At 45.1% G+C, this 22,799-nt stretch overlaps 1 protein-coding gene across 4 annotated transcripts in view; it reads left to right on the top strand.

Moving 5' to 3' along the window:
* Positions 1 to 22,799, top strand: part of SAMD4A (sterile alpha motif domain containing 4A) — a 158,568-nt gene that overhangs the window by 94,599 nt on the left and 41,170 nt on the right. The window lies entirely within an intron of this gene.

Raw genomic sequence — 22,799 nt, 5'->3', positions numbered from 1 at the left:
AGTCCGCTCTCAGAGCAAAAAAACTGTACTATGGAAACTTGTAATTTCTAATCTAAATGAATAATAATACTTATGCACAAAAGCAAATATGATAATCGTATGGCATATAAAAAGTAGGAAAACATGTTTTTATAGAATATTATGTCAGGGTTTTGTACCGCTTTAAAATACATACGTATAATATGTCCATTTCTCCCCAAGTACAATGCTCTATAAATTGCTTTTCTTCTATGTTGCTGTCACTTGCAGTAGGTAGTAAAAAGCTTACAGATTTGATCGATTTTGGGCTAGTCCATTTCCACATGGGGGGAGGTTTCAGTATTTCCTTTATTCTAAACAAATGCAATCCCTGGAAAGGATCTATACAAAGATTTCAGCAAGCTTTTCTTCTCGCACTGTCTTGACAGTTGAGGTGCGTACACACATGCGACTATAGTCGTTTGTAACGATCGTTCCCCGATCTTTACCAACGACGATCGTTACAAAAAAATGAACCACCGACTATTAAGGCAAACGACGAACGAGCCAAATCGCTACAAAAGAAAGTTCTGTCTCGGCGGATTTTAACCAACGACGATCGTTTGCAAAAGTAGTACATCGTTGGAAACGATCGTTCGTATTAGGCTTGACATGCGCATTTCACTATTTCTCCCTGAAACTTCTCATTTTTATGCGCAGGCGCAATAGTTGCTTTATGTGATGTAACGTATGTTCTAACGATCAGATCGTTACACACATTTAAAAACTAACTTTACTCAGGTCGTTCTTTCATCAATTAAAAGCTCGTTCGTCGTTCTCAACGAACGATCGTTGTCGCATGTGTGTACGTAGCATTGGAATGAGCAACTGCAGTTCAGTAAGCGCTAAGATAGAAATAACGGAGAACCCCCTTTGAGGTGATGGACTAGTCCAAAACCTAACGGATCTGTCACATATTTGCTGCCTTCTGTAAATGATAGCAGCATAGGAAAAACGGAATTTATACTGCATTTTACTCTGGGTGAAATGTACATTTATACGTATGTATTTTTAATTTTACAATTTTCCAAGATAGTTGTCCTTTAAGCGTACTTTTTCAGTTCAGCCTCTAGAGATTTTGGATTGCAGATTCAACCTACTTAGCGGTAACCACGAGCTACACTCGGGTCGGAAAAAAGTAGCTCAGAGCGATAACCCCGAGTTAGGCCTCGTTCACATCTGCTGCGCTGAGAAACGTGTGAAAGCACGTGGCAAAAAACGCATGTTGTGCTTCTTCTGTGTGTTGCACTGCGCTTCTTTAACCCCCTTGGCGGTACGCAGTTTCTCAGGCTGCGTCCGGCAGGAGGTTTTTTTGTCAAAAAATTTTTTTTCAAACGCTTTAGCTAGCATTTCGCTAGCTAAGCGTATGTCCAAAGTTGCTCCGGTCCCCCCCGTGCCCGCCAATCGCCGTCGGCTATATGTACCTCGCCACGATCCCACGAAAAGCGCAGTTTCCCGATCGGCTTCCGGTGTTGCTATGGCGACGATCGGAGATGACTTCATGACATCATCCGCAATCCCGATCGCCGTCATCGCGAGGCCTGGAGCCGATTGGGCAGCTGCTCCGGCGTGGGAACGCTGGGGGGTACGTATACTGGAAGCTATTGCGGGCGATCGCGGGGGACCGGAGCAACTTTGTGCATACGCTTAGCGAATCGCTAGCTAAAGCGTACTGCACCATTACAAAAAAAAAGTCCTTGGGCCATGTGATCATCTGCGACGGCTACCCCGTGTGTAGTACGGGGTTATTGATAAGGAGGTTAAGGCACGTTTTGCTTAATGAAGCAGTAGCAGTTGTCAATAAAGCTTTGTTTTTCTACGTAAATGTATTTTTTTTCCAAATAGGGGTAAAAAAACGCATGCGCTTCTATACGCTTGTACGCGCTTCTATGCTCTTAAAAAGCGCACCCATTCACTTGCATTGATGTGCGCTTGACAGCTAAGCGCACAGAATTGATGCAACACTACGTTTTTGTAACGCTCAGAGCAGCGCATAGATGTGAACCAGCAACATTTAATGACATGGGAAAATCAATACCTTGCTGAACGCACAGGGCAGTGCGCTGTGAAAAGCGCACAGAAACGGCCCTGATGTGAATGAGGCTTTACACTCGTGGTAGCCACCGGAAGGTCCATGCAGAATAAAGCGCGCAGTGGGCGTTCTCGCTCACCTCCTGGCCGATCCAGACGCTGGCAGCCATTCCTCCTCCTGTCCTCCGAGGCTCTGTTTCCCCCTAGTGAGATCGCTGACTGTCATCATGACAACAGCCAGCAATCTCTCTATAGGGTTACAGCACCACCCGGAAGACGGAGGGAGAACTGCAGCACTGGATCCCAGGAAGGTGAGTAAGTGCAGGGACTGCTCCAGGCTCTCTCGTGGGATGATTTTTTTCCCTTGGTTTTATGGTCCAAAAGCATATGAAAAAATTGTATCGCTTTTAGACCCTAAAATCAGGAAGGAAGCCTACCGCCAGGGGGGTTAAAGGACAATTGTAACTTTTTAAAACAAAGTAGGTAGATACTCGCCTAAGAGGAGGGAAGGCTCTGAGTTCCTTAGAGCCATCCTGGTCCTCTCTGCGTCCCCTCGTTCCACCACCGGGCCCAGGCTCACATCTCCCGCTGGCTGTGTCTTCGGGTCTCTTTAGAAGTAGTCGAGTCTCCAAGTATGTCTAATGACGAGTGGCTCCGTCCTGCACATGTCTGGAGACACGAGCACTTCCAAGGACTTGAAGGTTACCTAACCAGCAGTCTCTGCCCCCTTAAGAACCAGAGATTGCTGGTACCAGAAACAACGGAACGCCAAGGAATACCGATGAATCGCGGCATGTCAGGAACCTGGACCACCAAATCTGCTGTCTCTATGACGGCAGAGTTCCTGTGAGCCGGTCAGGAGCCGCTTTCATTGGCTCCTGACCGTGTCTATCAATGTAAGCCAATGGGAGTTACTTATGTTGATAGACAGGGCCAGGAACCAATGAAATCGGCTCCTGACCGGCTCACAGGGCTGTGCTGTTATAGAGACGGCAGAGCGAGTGAGCTGCAGCGGGGAGACAGCGGCGAGAACGCGCAGCGTCGGTGTAGTGAAATCTACACCCTGCCAGCCAGATCAGCATCAAAGCAGGGCGTAGATTCCAATTAGCGTGGCCCTTAAATGGTTAAAGTCGGACGCTGGAACGGGGAGGAGAGGGGCGACAGTGGAACAAGGGGGCACAGAGAGGAACGTGAAGGCTCTAAGGCAGGGGTCCCCAACCTTTTCCAGCCAGGGGACCACTTTCTGACCAAGTTTTTTTCCGCCGGGGGGGGGGGTTGGAGTTGCGCGTCCTAGTGGACCGTGTTGTGCGCAGCAGGTTACAGGGGGGAGGGGAGGGGGTTGCGGCGGCATAGCTAGCATAGTTGCCCCAGTATGGCTAGTATAGTTACCCCAATATAACTAGTATAGTGCCCAGTATGGGTAGTATAGTGCCCAGTATGGCTAGTATAGTGCCCAGTATGGCTAGTATAGTGCCCAGTATAGCTAGTATAGTACCCAGTATAGCTGGCATAGTGCCCCAGTATAGCTAGTATAGTGCCCAGTATAGCTAGTATAGTGCTCAGTGTAGCTAGTATAGTGTCCAGTGTAGCTAGTATAGTGGCCAGTGTAGCTAGTATAGTGTCCAGTATAGCTAGTATAGTGCTCAGTGCAGCTAGTATAGTGTCCAGTGTAGCTAGTATAGTGCTCAGTGTAGCTAGTATAGTGTCCAGTATAGCTAGTATAGTGCTCAGTGCAGCTAGTATAGTGCCCAGTATAGCTAGTATAGTGCTCAGTGTAGCTAGTATAGTGCCCAGTATAGCTAGTATAGTGCTCAGTGTAGCTAGTATAGTGCCCAGTATAGCTAGTATAGTACTCAGTGTAGCTAGTATAGTGCTCAGTGCAGCTAGTATAGTGCTCAGTGCAGCTAGTATAGTGCTCACTGCAGCTAGTATAGTGCCCAGTATAGCTAGTATAGTGCTCAGTGCAGCTAGTATAGTGCCCAGTATAGCTAGTATAGTGCCCAGTATAGCTAGTATAGTGCCCAGTATAGCTAGTATAGTGCTCAGTGCAGCTAGTATAGTGCCCAGTATAGCTAGTATAGTGCCCAGTATAGCTAGTATAGTGCCCAGTATAGCTAGTATAGTGCTCAGTGCAGCTAGTATAGTGCCCAGTATAGCTAGTATAGTGCTCAGTGCAGCTAGTATAGTGCCCAGTATAGCTAGTATAGTGCTCAGTGCAGCTAGTATAGTGCCCAGTATAGCTAGTATAGTGCTCAGTGCAGCTAGTATAGTGCCCAGTATAGCTAGTATAGTGCTCAGTGCAGCTAGTATAGTGCCCAGTATAGCTAGTATAGTGCTCAGTGCAGCTAGTATAGTGCCCAGTATAGCTAGTATAGTGCCCAGTATAGCTAGTATAGTGCCCAGTATAGCTAGTATAGTGCTCAGTGCAGCTAGTATAGTGCCCAGTATAGCTAGTATAGTGCTCAGTATAGCTAGTATAGTGCTCAGTATAGCTAGTATAGTGTCCAGTATAGCTAGTATAGTGCTCAGTATAGCTAGTATAGTGCCCAGTATAGCTAGTATAGTGCTCACTGCAGCTAGTATAGTGCCCAGTATAGCTAGTATAGTGCTCAGTGCATCTAGTATAGTGCTCACTGCAGCTAGTATAGTGCTCAGTATAGCTAGTATAGTGCTCAGTATAGCTAGTATAGTGCTCAGTATAGCTAGTATAGTGCTCAGTATAGCTAGTATAGTGCCCAGTATAGCTAGTATAGTGCCCAGTATAGCTAGTATAGTGCCCAGTGCAGCTAGTATAGTGCTCAGTTCAGCTAGTATAGTGCCCAGTATAGCTAGTATAGTGCCCAGTATAGCTAGTATAGTGCCCAGTATAGCTAGTATAGTGCTCAGTGCAGCTAGTATAGTGCCCAGTATAGCTAGTATAGTGCTCAGTGCAGCTAGTATAGTGCCCAGTATAGCTAGTATAGTGCTCAGTGCAGCTAGTATAGTGCCCAGTATAGCTAGTATAGTGCTCAGTGCAGCTAGTATAGTGCCCAGTATAGCTAGTATAGTGCTCAGTGCAGCTAGTATAGTGCCCAGTATAGCTAGTATAGTGCCCAGTATAGCTAGTATAGTGCTCAGTGCAGCTAGTATAGTGCCCAGTATAGCTAGTATAGTGCTCAGTATAGCTAGTATAGTGCTCAGTATAGCTAGTATAGTGCCCAGTATAGCTAGTATAGTGCTCAGTATAGCTAGTATAGTGCCCAGTATAGCTAGTATAGTGCCCAGTATAGCTAGTATAGTGCCCAGTATAGCTAGTATAGTGCCCAGTATAGCTAGTATAGTGCTCACTGCAGCTAGTATAGTGCCCAGTATAGCTAGTATAGTGCTCAGTGCATCTAGTATAGTGCCCAGTATGGCTAGTATAGCGCTCAGTATAGCTAGTATAGTGCCCAGTATAGCTAGTATAGTGCTCAGTATAGCTAGTATAGTGCTCAGTATAGCTAGTATAGTGCCCAGTATAGCTAGTATAGTGCCCAGTATAGCTAGTATAGTGCTCAGTGCAGCTAGTATAGTGCTCAGTGCAGCTAGTATAGTGCCCAGTATAGCTAGTATAGTGCCCAGTATAGCTAGTATAGTGCTCAGTGCAGCTAGTATAGTGCCCAGTATAGCTAGTATAGTGCCCAGTATAGCTAGTATAGTGCCCAGTATAGCTAGTATAGTGCCCAGTATAGCTAGTATAGTGCCCAGTATAGCTAGTATAGTGCTCAGTATAGCTAGTATAGTGCTCAGTATAGCTAGTATAGTGCTCAGTATAGCTAGTATAGTGCTCAGTATAGCTAGTATAGTGCCCAGTATAGCTAGTATAGTGCCCAGTATAGCTAGTATAGTGCTCAGTGCAGCTAGTATAGTGCTCAGTGCAGCTAGTATAGTGCTCAGTGCAGCTAGTATAGTGCTCAGTGCAGCTAGTATAGTGCTCAGTGCAGCTAGTATAGTGCCCAGTATAGCTAGTATAGTGCCCAGTATAGCTAGTATAGTGCTCAGTGCAGCTAGTATAGTGCCCAGTATAGCTAGTATAGTGCTCAGTGCAGCTAGTATAGTGCCCAGTATAGCTAGTATAGTGCTCAGTGCAGCTAGTATAGTGCCCAGTATAGCGCCCTAGTATGGGTAGGTAGTGCACCACCCCACCCGAAACCCCGCCGCCGCTGATGTTACCTTAGCGCAGTGGCCGCTTTCTCTATATTCCCTCCTCCCCTGTACGCGCGTAACGGATTCCCAGCAGTGCGCCCGGCGGCTGCTGTGATGAGCAGGAAGCAGGACAGCGGCTTCCTGTAGTGGCGATGTGTATCGCCTTTAATACTACAGTCCCACGGCCCACAGGTTGGGGACCCCTGCTCTAAGGGGTGCAGAGCCTTCCCTCTCCTTAGGGGAGTATACCCTGAGATATTTGTATGTTTTCCTCTGAAGCCAGTAAACTGGACTGTGTTCAGCCCAAGTTGGGTCAGCTCAGAGAAGCTCTTTTGCATAAATAACTAAAGTCTTTTAACTCTTCGTCTACTGGAAACAAATATGAGACTCTTTTCTTTTCTACTAATGTTCTATTTCTTAGCTGTACTACACATACCATTCATTTTCTCATAAGTTTATTTTTGCTTCAGGTTTGCTTTAAGTGAGAGGGATATAGAGGCTGCTATATTTATTTCCTATTAAACAATGCACATTGCCCGGCTGTCCTGCTTTTCTTCTCCCTCTAATACTTTTAGACACAGCCCCTGAACAAGCATGCAGCAGATCAGGTGTTTCTGACATTATTGTCAGATCTGACGAGATTAGTTGCATGCTTGTTTCTGGTGTGATTCAGACACTTCCTCTGGTGTGATTCAGACCAGCAGGACTGCCAGGCAACTGGTATTGTTTAAAAGGAAATCAGTATGGCAGCCTCCATATCCCTCTCGTTACAGTTGTCCTTTAAACTTGTGTTTGGCGTATCTGCTGATGAGGGAGGAGGGGTGCATTTGGAGGCAGCATTAGATCTGGTATTGCAGCGATATAAATCCCTCCAGCATGACGTATGGCTCCATCTTATGTAATCCCCACCGCCGGCGTCCATGAATCAGCGCGATCCCCGCCGACCGGACGCGGTGATGAGCCTCGGAGAGCTGTCCGCAGAGATTGATGCCTGTTTTCGCTTCGGCATTAAGAGGCTGCTTGAAAAACCGGCCATCCGTACAGCGCTGAGAATAAAAGGATAGCCGCGTATCGTAAATAACGCTTTCCATTAAGCACCGTGCGCGAGCTCGCCCGTCTCCCTCCACTCACGAGGTTGCCGCGTTCTGAGCTCGCCCACGTGCCCCTGAGGCTGCCGCATCCTGAGGTTGCCCGCATCCCCCCGCCCCTGAGGCTGCCACGTCCTGGCTCAGCACCGGGGACCATAACTCAAATGCAGAATTAATTAGGACGCCTGCGATCGTTTATTGGGCTCCTGATGACCGTATCGGATTGTGCGATTGATTTTTGTTTCCTGGCCGCCGACCCTTCGGCTGGCGCTTGTACAGTTCTTCGACTGACGCTGTCGTTTTTAGCTACTTTTATTTATTTCTTTTTATTTACTTGCTGCGGTGGCGAGCCGGAGCGTCAGACGCGGAATTGCCAGGAATGAGAAGACGGCAGATGAGATTTTAGCATGTGGCCCGTCTTTTACTTTGTGGCTTGTATCAACGAGTCGCACCGACGTGAAGGGGAATTCTGGGCATGTTTTTAGCAGTACACTGTTGCCATGGTTTCTAGCGAGTTTCCTAAAAAAATAGTTTTTCCCGCAATCAGCAGTGTAGATTTAGCTTACAGAGCAACTCGGGCATCCTCAGCACACTCCTGGTGGTTGCATCATAGTTTCATGGAAGCAGACAGGAAGTAGACACACTGCAGATTTATTTTAGGTTTTGTATCCACTGTAAAAATAAATGTTTTTCTTTAAAGGTTATTATGCTGTTGCTTATTTTTTAGAGCAGAGAGAAAGTTCTGAGGCCAGGTCCGCTTTAATTGGTCAGTAGCCAGTGGCTTTGATGTAGCTTTTATTTCCATTTCCTGTTGAACATAAATTGCCTACTTTTTTTTTTGCTTAAAACTGGTGGAAAGATTCCCGGTTTCCCTTTCCTGGCATACAATCTGTATAAATCATATCTGAGAGTCAAAAAATAGAGACAAAAGAAACTTTAGGCATTTTAAATCGCCATTCTACACGGACCTAAATTCTTACATCTGCCACAGGTACAGGCCGCGTCACGCCAATGGGCTCTAATGATGGCGGCAGCCCTAGGACCGCCTAACGCCAATTGGCGTCAAGTCCTGGGGCGGGAACTAGCAGGAGATTGCGTGTGCTGATGCGCGTGCATCTCCGCAGCGGCTATCGCCACTAGGAGACTGTTAGATGGTGAAACCGCCGTCTTTTCACTCCGTACAGCGCTGCGATCTAAGGCATCGCTGTGCTGTCCCCTCCAGAGGCTCAGACGTGATAGGCTGAAGCCTATGACAGCCGATCACAGTGATTGGCTGGTTGGGGGAGAGAGGGAGGGTTTGGGAAAAGAAAAAAAAAATAAAGAAATTTTATTAGAAAAATAAAGACATAAATATTTGCAAAAGAAAATAAACACTGGGGGAGCGATCAGACCCCACCAACAGAAAGCTCTGTTGGTGGGCAGAAAAGGGGGGGAATCACTTGTGTACTGAGTTGTGCGGCCCTGCAGCGAGCCCTAAAGCTGCAGTGGCCTATTTAACAAAGAATGGCCTGGTCTTTAGGGGGGTTTAGCACTGCGGTCCTCTAGTGGTTAAAGCTTATCCATGTGTACGAGGACTGTTGCCCAGGAGACACAAGGGGGCAGAGGGTCGACTATGTTGTGCATAATGGAGTGGGCGGGTTAAGGAGGAGAACCATGGCCTCGGCTCGCTCTCGGACAACATGATTCGGCAGTTGGGGTCTCTCGCCAACACATCGGGTGCAGCGTGGCGGTGTGCACACACTAGGATCCCAAAAGTGGCGTCTTTGACCGTTGATCTCGGCCAATAACCATGTAGCATGCAAAGGTTTAACCACTTCACCCTCAAGAGTTTTTACCCTAACGGACCAGAGCAATTTTCACCTGTCAATGCTCTTTCCTTTCATTTGCCAATAACTTTTTCAATACTTATCGCAAAACAAAATGATCTATACCTTGTTTTTTTCCCCCACAGATTAGGCTTTTTGGGGGTGAGATTTGTGTTCTGTAATTACTTTCTATGCATTTTAAAGGGAAAAACAAGGTAAAAAATGAAAATACACAATTTCTCCAATTCCATCCCCTATAGTTTTAAAATAAACAATGCTACCATACATAAAACCCACACATTTTATCTGCCTATGTTAAGTAGAACATTGGGAACAAGATGCAACAATTTTTTTTTCAAAAAGACCTTATAGTTTTTGAGAAAATCGATTTTAAAAACTGGACGTTTTAAAACGTCCATTGGTCCATTCACAGGGATAAATTCACAATATTCATCAAATAGCTGCGCACTTTGATACTGTTCAAGCAAGTGTCTCTCTCTTTCATGTAAGTCAATCAAACAATACAATTGAGGTGGAGTTCTTCCTAAATGGCTTTCCAGAGTGTAGTGACCACCTCTCACGGGAATTCACCTTCACCACACCCCAAGCAGTGGGAACTCACCGCATACAAATCACCCTCTATTAGATGGGTCTCCAGCGCCTATGGGGTCATCTGGCCGCCCCCTGCCACTCAAGGATTCTCCTCCACTGTTGTCACTTTGCTGCAGTATCAATGCACCTCAAAAAAACATAACCAGAGCTCCCATAGCATAAAATTGTAAAAACACTTTAATTTTAAACGAAATGCAAACTTACAAACGTGTCCGTTGTTTTTGTTGTGTAAGTTTGCATTTTGGCGCGACGGGTAGCGGCAAATCGGCGCGGAGCGGCGGAGATCGGGCAGTACACGCAGCTGGCACAGTGCTAGCTGCGTGTACCAAAAAAAAAATTATGCAAATCGGCCCAGCAGGGCCTGAGAAATCCTCCTGCGCAGCATAGCCCGAGCTCAGCTTGCCAGGAAGGTTAAAGAGGAACTCCAGTGAAAATAATGTAATAAAAAAGTGCTTAATTTTTACAATAATTATGTATAAATGATTTAGTCAGTGTTTGCCCATTGTAAAATCTTTTAAATCCCTGATTTACATTATGACATTTATCACATGATGACATTTTTACTGCTGGTAGGTGATGTAGCTGCTGCATGCTTTTTTGGCAGTTGGAAACAGCTGTAAACAGCTATTTCCCACAATGCAACAAGGTTCACAGACAGGAAACTGCCAGGAGTACCATGGTCCTCAGAGTTTCCTGTGGGAGGGGTTTCACCACAATATCAGTCATACAGCGCCCCCTGATGGTCTATTTGTGAAAAGGAAAAGATTTCTCATGGGAAAGGGGGTATCAGCTACTGATTGGGATGAAGTTCAATTCTTGGTCACGGTTTTTCTTTAAGTGAATAAACATACACTGTTAACCCTTTTTATTAATAAATTGTTTGTCCATAAAGAGCAGAGAGGTAATTCTGACTATAGTTCCATTTTGGAAGGTAAATATACCTGATGCCAACTTGCTTCCCTTATACTTGCTGCAGGGAGGACATGGCCATACTTGTTATGGGAGGGAATGAGTGGTGTATGCACCCAAAATATCAAGGGTTCTCGGCAACCCAACAATGCTTACATTGACTTGTACTTGAGTCTTCACAGTTTCTTACTTTAAAGGGGAACTCCAGTGTGAATGATTTAGTCAGTGTTTGTCCATTGTAAAATCTTTCCTCTCCCTGATTTACATTCTGACATTTATCACATGGTGACATTTTTACTGCTGGCAGGTGATGTCAGTGGAAGGAGCTGCTGCTTGCTTTTTTGGCAGTTGGACCCAGCTGTAAACAGCTGTTATTTCCCACAATGCAATGAGGTTCCCAGACAGGAAAGCTGACATCACACTGTGGGAGGGGTTTTACCACAATATCAGCCATACAGAGCCCCCTGATGATCCATTGGAGGAAAGGAATAGATTTCCCATGGGAAAGGGGGTATCAGCTACTGATTGGGATGAAGTTCAATTCTTAGTTACGGTTTCTCTTTAAAGGGAATCTAAAGTGAGAGTGACTTGGAGGCTGACATATTTACTTCCATTCAAACAATGCAGATTGCCTGGCTGTCCTGCTGATCCTCTGCCTCTAATACTTTCAGCCATAGACCCTGAATAAGCATGCAGCTGATCAGGTGTTTCTGACCAAGTCTGATTAGATTAGCCGCATGCTTGTTTCAGGTGTGCAATTCAGACACTACTGCAGCCAAAGAGATCGGCAGGACACCCAGGCAACTAGTATTATTTAAAAGGAAATAAATATAGCTGCCTCCAGATACTTCTTACTTCAGTTTCTCTCTAAAAAGCTCAGGTGTTAGCAGACATACTTGTACTTAAAGGACCTCTGTCACGAAAATCTTAAAATTTAAAATACATGTAAATATATACAAATAAGAAGTATGTTTCTTCCTAAGTAAAATGAGTCATAAATGACTTTTCTCCTATGTTGCTGTCACTTACAGGAGGTTAGAAAAATACTGACAGATTTTGGACTAGCCGATCTTCTCATAGGGGGGGTCTCAGGGTTTTCTTTATTTTTAAAAGCATTTACTGAATGGCAGTTGCTCCGTCCAACTGCCAAAAAAGTGTGCAGCGAGCAGGGAGGCCGGCCAGCATCTTTGTATAAATCTTTTTCAGGCAGTGTCTTTATAAAGAATACAGGCCATGCTGAGAATCCCCTATGGAGAGATGGACTAGCCCAAAACCTGTTGCTTCTGTCAGATTTCTACTACCTACTGTAAGTGACAGCAACATAGGAGAAAAGTCATTTATGGCTCATTTTACACAGGAAGAAATGTACTTCTTATTTGTATGTGTTTTAAATTTTATGATTTACGCGACAGTTCCTCAGACCACAGTCAACTTTACTGACTTTTGAAATCTTTTTCACTTTCCACAGTCTTTAGGAATGACTGAGGAACTGTGAACTGCTGAAGGGGAGTAGCCGGCTGTCTGCTATTGGCTAACTTTAGTTGGGAAACGTTGGCTTGCAACTTAGATCCCAGCTCTTGCCTTCATGTCTGTCAGTTGTATTTGTTGTGCGGCCGCTTCATACATCCCTCTGTCTGCGGCTATTTTCGTCAGAAGAAACGCCAGACTGACTCCCATAGGAGGGGAGATATGAGGATCTCTTAACACGAGAGTCTGACCACAAGCGTCCTACGCGTAAATGTATGGTTGGGAGTCCATTAAACTGTCACTCAGGGTAATTGTACTGATGCCCTCAGAGAACCGCAGGCAGTCCTGCTGGGAGGCCGCTTCATGTTCACAGAGCGTCTGACCCAGCGCTAGAATCTCCGCTTACACTATTTATACAGCAAGCAAGGATGTAATGCCCTCGTTCAGTGATAGGAAAACTTGGCTCTCCGGCTGTTAAGGAACTACAAGTCCCACAATGCATTTGCCTTTATGAATCCTGACTTGTAGTTCCTTAAAGAGACACTGAAGCGAAAAAAAATGATGATATTATGATTTGTATGTGTAGTACAGCTAAGAAATAAAACATTAAGATCAGATACATCAGTCTAATTGTTTCCAGTACAGGAAGAGTTAAGAAACTCCAGTTGTTATCTCTATGCAAAAAAGCCATTTAGCTCTACGACTCCAAAGTTGTGGAGAGGGCTGTTTTCTGACTTTTTTATTATCTCAACTGTTCCTGAACTATTTACTTTTTCTCTGCCAGAGGAGAGGTCATTACTTCACAGACTGCTCTAAAAGAATCATTTTGAATGCTGAGTGTTGTGTAATCTGCACATATTAGAGAATGATGCAATGTTAGAAAACACACTATATACCTGAAAATAAAAATATGAGAATATTTTCTTTGCTGCTAATCTTCTAGTAATTATTCATAGTACACAACCAATTCACTATATCATATATTTTTTTTCCGCTTCAGTGTCTCTTTAACAGCTGGAGAGCCAAGTTTGCCTATCAGTGCCCTAGTTCAAGGACCTTTCTTTAATGCACAATCAGTGATGTCGCTATAATGCATAGATCATGATGTTGTTTTTTTCTGTGCTGATTTAAACGATATCCGTTGGTCAAGACACTTCTACAGATTTAACTAAAAAGCTCTGCCATTGAGGGCCCAGGGCTAGAGAACACATTTGGGGTGGGATGAGGGCGGAGGGTTTTACTACGATTTTGGGTAGGAAACTGCAAACTATTTGAAGGATTACTAAGAGATACTATACATGACTTCATAGTAGAACATCTTATAATCTTATTTCTCAGCATCAACATGGGTTTACTAAAGACAGGTCCTGTTTGACTAACCTGCTCAGCTTTTATGAGGTAGTGAATGCTAATATGGATATTGGGAATGCTGTAGATGTGATATACTTGGACTTTGCAAAGGCCTTCGACACTGTTCCCCACAGAAGTCTGGTGCAAAAGTTGAGGATGCAAGGACTGGGGAAGAGTTTGTGTGCATGGATAGGGAACTGGCTAATGGACAGAAAACAAAGAGTTGTGGTCAATGGATCGTACTCAAAATGGGAGACTGTTAGCAGTGGGGTCCCACAGGGGTCTGTTCTGGGTCCAGTGCTCTTCAATTTATTTATTAATGACCTAGTAGATGCAGTAGTGAGCAATGTTGCCATTTTTGCAGATGATACAAAATTGTGCAGAATCATCAACTCTCAGGAAGATAGTGTCATATTGCAACAGGATCTGGATAGGATGGCTATATGGGCACATACATGGCAGATGAAATTCAATGTTGAAAAATGTAAAGTCATGCATTTTGGTCGTACCAATGGTCTAGCACCATACAAAATAAATGGGATACAGTTGGGGACATCAAACTTGGAGAAGGACTTAGGAGTACTCATCGACAACAAATTAAATAATCGTACTCAATGCCAAGCCGCTGCAGCTAAAGCTAACAAAATTTTGGGATGCATTAAAAGGGAAATAAAAACTCGAGATGCTAGCATAATATTGCCCCTGTTTAACTCTCTAGTAAGGCCACATCTGGAATATGGAATTCAGTTCTGGGCACCACATTACAGGAAAGATAATGCAGTTTTAGAGCAGGTGCAGAGACGAGCAACAAAATTAATACGTGGGATGGAAGGTCTCACTTACCAAGAAAGGTTAGATAAACTGGGTTTATTTAGTCTAGAGAAAAGACGCCTTAGAGGGGATCTAATTAACATGTATAAATACATCAGAGGGCAATATAATAGCTTGGCGGATGAGCTTTTTGTCCCTAGGCCTTCTCAAAGGACTAGAGGACATGATCTGCGCATGGAGGAAAAACATTTTAGCCATTTATTTAGGAAAGGGTTCTTTACAGTAAGAGTGATTAAGATGTGGAATGCATTGCCACAGGAAGTCGTTATGGCAAATTCTATACCTGCATTTAAAGCTTTCATTGCGTTGAAAGACATCCATGGCTACAATTACTAGGTAATGCCTAATGATGTTGATCCAGGGATTTTATCTGATTGCCATCTGGAGTCAGGAAGGAATTTTTTCCTTTTGGGGCTAATTGGACCATGCCTTGTAAGGGTTTTTTCGCCTTCCTCTGGATCAACAGGGATATGTGAGGGAGCAGGCTGGTGTTGTACTTTATACTGGTTGAACTCGATGGACGTATGTCTTTTTTCAACCAAAATAACTATGTAACTATGTAACTATGTAACTATGTAACTATGTAAAGGTGCCCATACACTCGTCAGATTGGCAGCAGATAGATAAGAAATGCATCTGATGATCTATCTGATGCGTTTTTAGAACATTTTTTACCAGGATAGAATTCCAATAGATTTCAATTTGAAATCTATTGAAATTCGATCTGATGGCATTTTTTTTGCCATCAGATTTCCATTAAGGCCAATGCAAACTGATAAGCAATCTCATCAGATCAACCTAAATTTTCCACCCTGCCAGTTCGATGGAAATCCATCGAAATCGATCGAAATCGGCCGTCGATCGGTCGATTGGCCAACCGATTTGCGATCGATCGATCGGGATCGATCCGTCGGCCAGAAAATCGGCTGAGTGTATGGGCTGCTTAAGACTAAATTTAAACAAGAGCTTAATCAGACCTGACTCTTGTATAGTGAACAATGAAGCCATTCACTTCTCTGTGTTTTGTTTTTGTTTAGCCAGATCAGAGCATCTAATTAGTTCTTATCAGCAACTGTAAATAGACTGCAGGAGCTCAGCCAGTCAGCTCTCCATATAGTAAACACTGAGGCTAATGCTGGGTACACACTGAGACTTTATGGTCGATTTACTGTCAGATCGATTATTTCCAACATGTCCAATTTCCGAGCATTTTCGGTTCAATTTCCTATTAAAGTTAATGGAAATTGATCGGAAAATGCTCGGAGAACGATCGGAAAGCAAATCCGACATCAGTGTTCTCCCCAGGCTCTTTTAGGCGGGTGCTCCACCCGGCTATTTTTGGTGACCACCTGGCTGTTATCTGCTCATCTCCTCCTCTGCAGTAAGCAGAGAAGTACCAGTCCTGCATTCTCTCATCCCGCCCCACCCGGCTATTTTTTCATGCCACCCGGCTGGAAAACAATTCTGGGGAGAACACTGGACGCGTTGGAAATAATCGATCTGACAGTAAATCGACCATAAAATCTCATAGTGTGTACCCATCATTAGGGCCTTTATCCACTACCCTACGATTTGCGACTTGATTCTAATCGCAAGGTACATTAAAGTAATGGAAACTGCAGCAGCAATTTCCATTAGTGCGATCCGGTTGCGATGCCATTTTGGTCCAAGTGCAATCGTCGTTTGCCGCGTTTTGTATGCGATTGAGCTGTACTATGAGTATAGTAGCTCGATCACAATTGCAATCGCATGGTGAAAATTGAAATGCGATTGCATTTCATAGTGAAAAAGAACCCTAAAGGTGGCCATAAACTGATAACAGATTCGACCATCAGATAGATTTCTGTCAGATGCCTGTCAGGTCAAATCTGACAGGAATCTAATGTGCCACACACCAGGAACAGATTTCCAATAGATTTCAGAATCAAATCTATTGGAAATCTATTGAAAATCGATCCAAATGCATTATTGGACCATTAGATTCAATTCAAGTCTGTGGGCCGTCGATCTGCAGCCAGCAGCGGATCTACCTAGATCTTCCATCCTGTCAGATAGATCAAATCGATCGAAATCGGCCGCAAATCGATTGATCGGCCAATCGATCGAAGGCTGAAATCGACCAGTGTATGGGCCCCTTTACAGTAAACCTGAGATGAAAGGGTTGAAAAGCTTTTCTACATACCTGGGGCTTCCTCCAGCCAGCCCCCTCCGCGCAGATCACTCCCTCGCCGCCGGCCTCTGCCTCCTGGATGCTCCGGTACATGCCCTGTTATGTTCGGCCAGTCGGTGCAGTTTGCCTGCACGTGCTCATGTGGCTGGGGAGTATTCTGTGCAGTAGTAATGTGCAGACGCAGAACGGTGACGGGAACGGGGTGCCCGTGCGACTGGTCCGTGCATGCGCAGTATGCCCGAATGGCCAAAGATAACTGAGCATCTATCATAGCATCCAGGAGGGGGAGGATGGCGGCGAGGGAGCGATCTGCCTGTAAGGGATTGGAGGAAACCTCAGGTATGTATAAGTCTTTTCATCCCTTTTGTCTCAGGTTTACTTTAACCCTTTCAGTGTTCCCTGTAAAAGTTTTTTTAGGATTTCTCTAAATTGTAATGAAGATTAGTTTTTGTTTTTTGTTTTTTCATAATGGTTATCTTGCTGTGGCTAATCTTTTGAGTTCAGTTCCACTTTAACTGAAATCGACTATGGAAGCTGCCATCCTAATTTCATTTTAAGAAAATGCCAGTTCCCAAGCTTCCTTGTGCATCCCTTTGTCTCGCATACCTGGAACAAGCATTCATCCGCTGTAGTTAGACAGCAAGGAGAGGTGGCAGCACTTCCCAAAGCAAGCTGCATCTGAATGACTACCAGCAGAGTTGCGCAGAGCCTAAATATAGGCAGGGTATACATCTTGCATTCAAGACAGATGCACCAAATTAACATTAATGGGGAGAATGTTAGCTTCCAAAAACAGTTTGCATGCAGAGTATTTTGTACTGGACCCTTCCACCACAATGAGGCCATCCTTCTGGAAGGGACCCTAACCTAGAACGAATTAACAAACAAGCATAGTATGAACCTGGGAGCTAAACTGGCGTAAAGTTAACCTCCGGACTAAAAATCTACTCAGCAGAACTGAAAAGGCTTGGTGTTTCTTTAACAGTTTCACAGCATCAGACCTTTGTTTTTCTTACCAAAGCACCATTTTTAGCTGCATTTTTAGCTAAGCTCCACCCTTCAAATTTTCCCTGATGCTGTGCAGAGCATGATGGGATTTCCTATGTTGTTGTTACGTTGCCTAGCAACTGGGAGGGGCGATCTGGACACAGGACAGTTGGAACTGTGTCTCATGCTCCGTGTCACCTCCTTTCAACCAAAAAGATGGCTGCCATCATGAAATCAAACATTTGCCTGTTCTTTTTAAAACAGTGTGGGTAAGAGATTATATTTCCTATCTATTTTAATTAACATAACTAATGTAACTTAATGACAGCATGTTTGTTTAGGCTGGAGTTCCTCTTTAAGGTGGCCATACACCCGTTAGATTAGCAGCAGATAGATCATCAGATGGATTTCTGATCTGTCTGATGTGTTTAGGAACATTTTTTACTAGGAACAGACTTCCAATAGATTTCAGTTTGAAATCTATTGAAAATAGATCTGATGGCATTTTTTTGCCATCAGATTTCCATTAGGGCCAATTCAAAATGATAAGCAATCTCAACAGATCGACCTAGATTTTCCAGCCTGCCAGATCGATCGAAATCGGCCACAAATCAATCGATTGGTCAATCGATTTGCAATCGACCAATAGATCGAGCGATTTTGATCGATCGATCGGCCAAAAATCGGCTGAGTGTATGGGACCCTTTACAGGGTATTTAGAATACCTGATCTGCATACTAGTTCAGTTCAAGGCACAGCAGCTGTGCAGGAAGAGGATTCAAAAATAGATAATCTGCTGTTCATCCCCCTGTATTTTTCAAGTTGCGTGTCCTTTAAACTTAGTCAAGCCAGATAGGTGCCTTGGGGTGTCCCCCTCCTGTGGGGGTTTTGAACCATGTGATATAGCCTTTCATCCACTGATACAGAGAAATACCGGTATGTATTCATACTCTTTGTGGTGTATTCAGGGAGACACAGCTGCATAGCAGAAGGTACAAAAAGGAAAAGCATTCAACAAATGGGCTGGCAAAGAAAATGGCCATGTTCCGTGGACATTTGGACCCCTTTCTCAGGGCTGTGTATGGACGACCGATTGTGTCCCAACCCTGAGATGTTGCCATTCTGAGTGTGGGCATCTGTGAAGGTTTTAACCTCCTTGGCGGTAACCCAGAGCCAGGCTTGGGGTGAAAAAAAATGTTAGGAGCCGGCTTGGGTGTAGGGACACAGCGCAGCACAATGGCGTTTGTAACTCACCTCCCACGGGATCCAGATGCTCTGAACCCATCTTCTTCTGGTCCTCTGAGTCTTTTGATACTTTGGGTGAGAAACGGCTATCTCAACATAGGGCTAGAGCGCCACACGGAGGACAGGAGGAAGAATTGTAGTTCTGGATCCTGGGGAGGTGAGTAATGTGCAGGGCTGTAGGAAATCTCTCTGCTGTATGATTTTTTTTTTCCCGCTTTTAGGGTTTAAAAGCACATAAAAATATTGCACCACTTTTAGTCCCTAAAATCAGGAAAGAATCATACCGCCAGGGAGGTTAAACATCAGTTACAATGTCAGGTATGAATTGGATTTCTGGTTTCCTGGTGGCTTAAAGGGGCACTATGGCCCCTTGTCCAATTTTAAATACCGGTATGTGCAAAAATAGATAAATAAGAAGTATGTTTTTTTTTTCCAGGGTAAAATGAGCCATAAGTTACTTTTCTCCTATGTTACTGTCACTTACAGTAGGCAGTAGAAATCTGACAGAAGCGGCAGGGTTTGGACTAGTCCATCTCTTCATAGGGGATTCTCAGCAAGGCTTTTATTCTTTCTAAAGATATTCCCTAAAATGGATTTAAAGGAGAACTGTAGTGAGAGGAATATGGAGGCTGCCATATTTATTTCCTTTTAAGCAATACCAGTTGCCTGGCTATTCAGCTAATCCTCTGCCTCTAATACTTTCAGCCATAGCCCCTGAACAAGCATGCAGCAGATCAGGTGTTTCTGACAAATTAGACAGATATGACCAGATTAGCTGCATGCTTGTTTCTGGTGTGATTCAGACACTTCTTCAGCCAAATACACCAGCAGGGCTGCCAGGCAACTGGTATTGCTTAAAAGAAAATAAACATGGCAGCCTCCATATCCCTCTCACTACAGTTCTCCTTTAAACAATGATGCTGGCCAGCTTCCCTGCTCCCTACACAGTTTTTTTGGCAGTTGGATAGAGCAACTGCCATTCACTAAGTGCTTTTGAACATAAATATCTGAGAATCCCCTACGAAGAGATGGACTAGTCCAAAACCTGTCGCTTCTGTCAGATTTCTACTACCTACAGTAAGTGACAGCAACATAGGAGAAAAGTAATTTATGGCTCATTCTACTCTAGCAAAAACGTACTTCTTATTACCGGTAGTTTGTTTGCACATATATTACATTTTACAATTTTTCGCCGTAGTGCCCCTTTAACTGTTTGGTGCGCTTCTGAACCAGTCATTACTCTCCCTACCTTACACACTTTATCGCATCGATAAACACATTTAGTACGTAGAGCAGTATTTCTCCAAACTATAAATGAGGCCCACAGAGTTTTTCTTGTCTTGTGGTTCCTGTAATAAAATCGGATGGGCTTGCCGGGCTGGTAGGAGTTGAGTTGAGCATCTTCTAGAAGTCCTTTTCTTCTTCTTTTCTCTTTCCGTTACTTTGTTTTGTTTCTATGTTACAAACGAACGGCCTTTTAGATGACTTCATGTTTAGCTCAGCGCCAAGCCCACAAGCGATCAACGCCTTGGCCACGCAGCTCGGAGCACACCAAGGAGCGGATGTTTCCCAAGAGCCGTACATCCCAGTCTGGAACACATTCCTCTCACATAATTCTATACAGAAACGGAGCACTGTGACATTTATTACAGCCCAGAACCTTCTGCTGCCCCTGGCCGACCAGAATGGAGAACAGAAATGGTAGAAAAATCAAATGAGAAGAATGTTAGGTGGAGGGGAAGCCTGAGCAGGCTTCTTATACTGTCCTATAGGGAGGAGAGGCTGGAGGCTACATCTGCTGTCCTATAGGGAGGAGAGGCTGGAGGCTACATCTGCTGTCCTATGGGGAGGGGAGGAGAGGCTGGAGGCTACATCTATGGGGAGGGGAGGGGAGGAGAGGCTGGAGGCTACATCTGCTGTCCTATGGGGAGGCAGGAGGCTTCATCTGCTGTCCTATAGGGAGGAGAGGCTGGAGGCTACGTCTGCTGTCCTATAGGGAGGAGAGGCTGGAGGCTACATCTGCTGTCCTATAGGGAGGAGAGGCTGGAGGCTACGTCTGCTGTTTTATAGGGAGGAGAGGCTGGAGGCTACATCTGCTGTCCTATGGGGAGGGGAGGGGAGGAGAGGCTGGAGGCTACATCTATGGGGAGGGGAGGAGAGGCTGGAGGCTACATCTGCTGTCCTATGGGGAGGGGAGGCAGGAGGCTTCATCTGCTGTCCTATAGGGAGGAGAGGCAGGAGACTACATCTGCTGTCCTATGGGGAGGGGAGGCAGGAGGCTACATCTGCTGCCCTATGGGGAGGGGAGGCAGGAGGCTACATCTGCTGCCCTATGGGAAGGGGAGGCAGGAGGCTACATCTGCTGCCCTGTGGGGAGGGAGGAGAAGCAGGAGGCTACATCTGCTGCCCTATGGGGAGGGAGGAGAGGCAGGAGGCTACATCTGCTGTCCTATGGGGCGGGAGGAGAGGCAGGAGGCTACATCTGCTGCCCTATGGGGCGGGAGGAGAGGCAGGAGGCTACATCTGCTGCCCTATGGGGAGGGGAGGCAGGAGGCTACATCTGCTGCCCTATGGGGAGGGGAGGCAGGAGGCTACATCTGCTGCCCTATGGGGAGGGAGGAGAAGCAGGAGGCTACATCTGCTGCCCTATGGGGAGGGAGGAGAAGCAGGAGGCTACATCTGCTGCCCTATGGGGAGGGAGGAGAGGCAGGAGGCTACATCTGCTGCCCTATGGGGAGGGAGGAGAGGCAGGAGGCTACATCTGCTGTCCTATGGGGCGGGAGGAGAGGCAGGAGGCTACATCTGCTGCCCTATGGGGCGGGAGGAGAGGCAGGAGGCTACATCTGCTGCCCTGTGGGCAGTGGAGTTGTCAGAAAGCTACACTTAGATCCATATTTGGACAGAGACAACTTTTTTTCTAATTTTGGGTTTGCACTTATTACCACAATTAATTTTAAATGAAACAAGTCCAATGCCTGTAAGTACAGACTTTCAGCTTTAATTCAGTGGGGTGAATTAAAGTGAACAAAATGATTGCATAAAAATGTGAGGCAAAAAAAGCATTGCTTGGATGTTTTTTTTTTTTTCTTTCTGGTTTTGCATCTTAAAGGAGTCATCAGGGCAAATATAGTAAAATGAGTGGTACTTACCGGGGGCTTCCTCCAGCCCGAAGCTCCCAGGACCTCCCTCGCAGCTCTGCCCGCGGCTGTTCGCCGGAGCTCCGACCCGGTCCCCAGCGATGACGTCAGAGCGACCTTGAGGTCGCTCTGTACTGCGCCTGCGCGATCTCGCTGTCAATCACCGCCACGTGGGCCGGAGCGGACTGCGCAGGCGCAGAACTACTGCACCCCACGTTGGAAAACAAGTCGTCTCTCTCCAAATCTTTATTAGCAACCGAAACAAACAGCTCGGTGTGACTCAGAACCACAAGGAAAGTGTAGTAGACTGAGAGCTTGTTTACACTAAGGGCACTTATACAATACCCTACTGCTACACTAAGGGCACTTATACAATACCCTACTGCTACACTAAGGGCACTTATACAATACCCTACTGCTACACTAAGGGCACTTATACAATACCCTACTGCTACACTAAGGGCACTTATACAATACCCTACTGCTACACTAAGGGCACTTATACAATACCCTACTGCTACACTAAGGGCACTTATACAATACCCTACTGCTACACTAAGGGCACTTATACAATACAATACTGCTACACTAAGGACACTTATACAATACCCTACTGCTACACTAAGGGCACTTATACAATACCCTACTGCTACACTAAGGGCACTTATACAATACCCTACTGCTACACTAAGGGCACTTATACAATACCCTACTGCTACACTAATGGCACTTATACAATACCCTACTGCTACACTAAGGGCACTTATACAATACCCTACTGCTACACTAAGGGCACTTATACAATACCCTACTGCTACACTAAGGGCACTTATACAATACCCTACTGCTACACTAAGGGCACTTATACAATACCCTACTGCTACACTAAGGGCACTTATACAATACCCTACTGCTACACTAAGGGCACTTATACAATACCCTACTGCTACACTAAGGGCACTTATACAATACCCTACTGCTACAC

This window comes from Hyperolius riggenbachi, chromosome 9 (assembly GCF_040937935.1).
Source record: "Hyperolius riggenbachi isolate aHypRig1 chromosome 9, aHypRig1.pri, whole genome shotgun sequence".
Classification (NCBI taxonomy): domain Eukaryota; kingdom Metazoa; phylum Chordata; class Amphibia; order Anura; family Hyperoliidae; genus Hyperolius; species Hyperolius riggenbachi.
Note: the sequence above shows the minus strand (reverse complement) of the source record. Positions and strands in the feature narration are given on the sequence as shown.